General features: G+C 37.2%; 1 long non-coding RNA gene across 1 annotated transcript; it reads right to left on the bottom strand.

Annotated features, from left to right (window-relative positions):
• Positions 1-517: 517 nt before the first annotated feature.
• Positions 518-4,951, bottom strand: LOC110452689. The gene is made up of 6 exons (XR_002463213.1): positions 4,737-4,951; positions 4,110-4,193; positions 3,113-3,227; positions 2,534-2,607; positions 962-1,052; positions 518-672 (listed from the first exon to the last, which is right to left on the bottom strand). It is a non-coding gene; the product is annotated as an uncharacterized LOC110452689 (long non-coding RNA).
• Between the last annotated feature and the right edge of the window lie 293 nt (positions 4,952-5,244).

Below are 5,244 nucleotides of genomic sequence, written 5' to 3'. Positions count from 1 at the left end.
TATGTCAGACATGACAGTTTATCAGAATACCCAGGAGTCAGATTATGCAGGATGAACTATATATGTACAGTGACATAAAACAGGATTAAAAAGGGTTTAGATTACACTAGTTCTATTTCATACGTATTGTCAATAGCTTACAGTTCGTGAAAAAAACTTTTCACAGAAATTTGGTAAGAGAGACTATCATGTATCCAAATGTCTGAGTCACAATTTTAAAGTAACTCATATATCTTATTGTTTCTATCTTGAATTTGAGTCATCATATGATAGGAAGAATGCGAAATCTGAGAGAGAATATTTTTCACTGTCACAAAACACCAAAATGCTTGACCCAGACATGAACTATATACCGTACCCGTTATTCACATTAAAACCTAGAATATCCTCTGTATCTTGTTGACATTTGAAATTCCGTTTTGAGTCCAAAATTGTTTCGTGAACCTGGGCTTGTATTATAGCCGTCCCATGATCCTGTGCCTGGAGTTTTTATTAAATACAAGATTGTACACATTACCTTGACAAGTCAAGGTCCAGTATGGAGTCTGTGTGACCGGACCACTGGTTGACACACTGACCATTGCGGCCGTCCCACAGACGCACAACACCGTCCAGACACGCAGTGTATACCAGGGGGGCAGTGGGATCCCACTTAAGTCTGACTACACCTGCCTATAACACAGACATCTGTATACACAAACATGCCTGCATGTATACTAAAGACATAAAACATCTGAAAATGAAGTTTTAATATAAAAATTATTTGATCTCATTTGAAATGTACTTGGATGGTAGGCAATGTCCCTGTTTGTAAAATGGCAGTTCCATAAAGGAATTGAAGAGTCAAGGTCCAAAGCTATTAATTAAAACTATCACAAACATTTTTTCTCTCATAAATTATATTTTAAAATATATTAAAATCGTGTTGAAAAATAATTTTCTATAAGACTTGGTGCCGTACCTCATGTTGACAGGTGCTTCAAACAATCTGTGTTGGCAGGTCCCATATACAGAGGGTACCCTGTAGTGTTCCAGTGGCTGCCCATGTCTGTCTGGAACAACAAGCAAAACAGTGTTTTTACAGCAAGAATTTTACTTGTTTAAGTTATGAAAACACAAAATAAAAGTGAATATGTTTTGCTAAACTTCATCTGTAATAGCCCAAGTCTACCTTTATTATTTGAAGATGTTTGTTTACACTGAAATACATTATAGCCAGCTACTGTATGCTCTCTACCAAACTCTAAAAGTCCTTAGAAAGTCATGATAAACCAGAGGTTACGTTACCTGTAAAAGGTTATGCTATCATAATCCCATCATCTTTGTGTACTGCCACAACCAGTGGTTCACACTCACATTTTGATACATCAGTTACGGCCAGGATCACTTAATACTTAAATTTCACATATTAGCATAATCTCTGAAAAGCAGGCAACCAATACAACTTTTCCCTTCATTACTTATTAAACTTTTCAGTCGCCTTTGCCCAAGGATGCTCTAGGTCAAACTTGGATAAAATCCCTCAAATTGTTCAGAAGGATAAGGATTTTAAAGATTTAAACCTCAAATTCCCCTTTTGAGCCCCACCCCTCTGCACCAACAGGGACCACACCCATGGTTTATACAAAAATGAGTCATCTTGGCACAAGGCTGCTCAAGACCAAATTAGGATAAGACATCTTTATCCCTATGATAGGAGATCTGCCCCAAGGGGCTCCGAACTCACCGTTTATACAAAATTGAGTCCCCTTGGCCTTCAGATGCTGAAGACCAAATTGGGATGAAATCCCTGAATCCCTATAGTAAGAGAAGGCATTTCAAGATTCTACCTCTATTTCCTCTATTGGGCACGTCCCTCTGCCCCAGGAGGGCCACAGCCACCATTTATACAAAATTGAATGCCCTTGGCCTAAGGGTGCTCTAGACAGATTTAAGTCAAAATCTACTGGCCTGTTCTGGACTAGAAGTGTTTAAAGGAAAACTTGAAGGACGGACGACGGACGCCGTGCCTTGGCATATTAGCTCACCGGAAAAGTCGAGCTAAAAAGCTGACAAACACTAGGAGTTAAATCGGAATGATGCATTACACTAGAATATTCTAAAATAAATCCACATGCCTCTACAGAGTTATCAATACTTACTGTCTCCAGAAACCACAGGCCTCTACAGAGTTTTCAATACTTACTGTCTACAGAAACCACATGCCTCTAGTGTTTTCAATACTTACTGTCTACAAAAACCACAGGCCTTTACAAAGGTATCAATACTTACCGTCTACAGAAACCACAGGCCTCTACAGAGTTTTCAATACTTACTGTATACAGAAACCACAGGCCTCTACAGAGATAACAATACTTACTGTCTACAGAAACCACAGGCCTGTACAGAGTTTTCAATACTTACTGTCTACAGAAACCACAGACCTCTACAGAGTTATCAATACTTACTGTCTACAGAAACCACAGGTCTCTACAGTTATCAATACTTACTGTCTACAGAAACCACAGGCCTGTACAGAGGTATCAATACTTACTGTCTACAAAAACCACAGGCATCTACAGAGTTTTCTCCTTCCTTCATTGACTCACATTTAACTGTTGACAGAACCTGCAAGGAAAACATTTATCTTCAAATACAGTAAAATCTCAATATATTTTATGTAATACATCATCTGACATTTGACACCTTGCTTACCCCCAGCATATTACAAGGTCCCTTTTCTCTTTTTCTGAAGAATTCCTTTGTATAATTCCTTCAATTTATCGCCAAATCCCTATATAACTCTAAACTTTTACTGGACAGTATAACAAGTTTTTGAAAATCTAAACTTTCACTGGACAGTATAACAAGGTTTTGAAACTCTAAACATTCACTGGACAGTATAAACAGTATAACAAGGTTTTGAAACTCTAAACTTTTACTGGACAGTATAACAAGGTTTTGAAACTATAAACTTTCACTGGACAGTATAAACAGTATAACAAGGTTTAACTGTATTTCTCTGACAAGCTTTAAGAGGTACCACAAAAGTACAATGCTTCCCAACAAGGAAAATGTCTGTGACGTGATTGTGAGGCTTGTTTTGTTATTTCTCCATTATTTATGTACCAACCTTCCCCGTCCTGGTGTTAAGATCTTGGCCGTGACATCAGTTGACCCTGTCATTACCATCGAGTTGTCATGGTGACAATCCATACACACCACTGTTGAGGAGTGACCGTCTCGACCTACAAACAACATGAAGTGATGTCATAGCATTAACCCGTTCACCCCTAAAGTCATGTTTGAACCTTACCAAATCAAAGACTAGGCAAGTCCAGTATAAATATTTAGGGGTACATGAGAGAATTCAACTAAACCTCTGTCAAATCACCAACATCTAAATTTCAGTTTTATCAAACACTTATTTCTTAATAAAAAAAATGCACAATGCCAACTACTTAATTTTTTTAGACATTAATTTTTCATGACTGAGTATTAAACATCTTACTTGCAAGGTGGCTTATGGGTTATTCCATTTAAATATATACCCTGCTTATGGACATTAAAATAAAATCACTTGCCTACTAGATCACAAGTTGAATAGTTGGTGACCATATCTCAAATGTGATGGGGTGGGTTATATATTCCCCTAAATTAGCCCTAAATTAATGTTTGGATGTTAACAGACTCATTCTTGGATTTAAAATAATTACCTCCAGATCATACAACATCATTAAACTCTATCTGGAATTTGGTGGCTAAAAAAAGCCATTATTCAAAGTAGATTTTATTTTCTGTATTATTATACAATTATGTTATTACGAAGTGATGGATGAAGAATTTCTGAAAAGTAGGGAGCCCCAACTTTAGATACCGGTAATAACATTTACACTTTGCCTTGAGGTCTGAAGCGGCACGTCTGAAGTGCAGGGGAGATAATCTCATTTTAACTGACATTCACCCCTAAAGACACATTTGAACTCTTCCAATTCAAAGGTGGGAATAGTTCATCATAAACTTTCAGGGGTGAATGAGTTAATGGTAAAGAGCAAATTTCAGATCTGCTTATGCTATTTTAATGATCAAACTAGACTAATACAAAGTTAGGTACTATATATAAGACCTACCTGATATGGTCTTCATCATGTCAGCTGTTTTCATGTTCCAAACCTTGATGGCACCATCATCGTATCCAACACATACACGCTTCCCTGGAAAATACAAAGAGAGGCTGTTGAAATCTTTATAGACAAAATATTGAAAAAATTGCCTGCCTTTATGATGATGCAAACCCGTACAAAACATTTAATTTTAAATTTTATTCTTGTGATTAGATTTTTTGAAATATGAAATTGGCTTTCACAAATTATCACAACATGAACTTCATGTTTTAGGGTAACTTTTTAGGACTCTAGGGGGAGAATTCAATGCACAAAATACATTTGAGAAAGCATTTAAGATATTTTCTAGCTCAAAATTTTACCGTTGTAAATTGTATAGGTGTAGGAAATACACCAGATCTATGGTAACTAAATGTTTGTTCTTACTAATAAAAAGAATAACCACAGAAACATTTTTGTGACGCGACCACAATAGGAGTTGGCAGAGTTACACATTCTTTCAGTGAATGAGACACAATTGTGTGACCTTGAAAACAGAAGATCACAGAGTAAGGAACCCTGGGAAAAAATCAGTTGATTTTTGTGATCACACACAAAGAGAAATTAAAAAAAATATACAAAAGTCTTAAATACCATCAGGTAGGATCCGATCCGTCCCACGCCTGCTGTACAGCTGTGGCCCTGAAACGTCTTACAATCACTGTCAGGAATCTTCCACATCCACACATCGCCATCCACGGTGCCCGACAACAACACTGGTGCCAGTGGGTGCCACTGTAACCACTGGTAAACAAAGAATGGCACTGACATCGTAACTAAGGTAACTAGGAAGTGAGGGTGTCACTGTAACCACTGGTAAACAAAGAATGGCACTGACATCGTNAAAGTGAGGGTGTCACTTTAACTCATTCACCCCTAAAGACACATTTGAACTCTTCTAATTCATAGGTTGGAATAGTTCATTGTGAAATTACAGGGGTGAATGAGTTAATCAGTCCAAGCATATTAGGTTGTCATGGTAATCTAATGACAGTAAAAGTGACGGAGCCATAGTAATTACGTATAGAAACAAAAAGGAGTAAGTGCCACGGTAATACAAATGTCTATACATGTAATGATAGTCTGAAGTAATTTACATCCT

This window comes from Mizuhopecten yessoensis, unplaced genomic scaffold (assembly GCF_002113885.1).
Source record: "Mizuhopecten yessoensis strain PY_sf001 unplaced genomic scaffold, ASM211388v2 scaffold6807, whole genome shotgun sequence".
NCBI lineage: Eukaryota > Metazoa > Mollusca > Bivalvia > Pectinida > Pectinidae > Mizuhopecten > Mizuhopecten yessoensis.
This window is presented reverse-complemented; position numbering and strand designations above follow the sequence as displayed.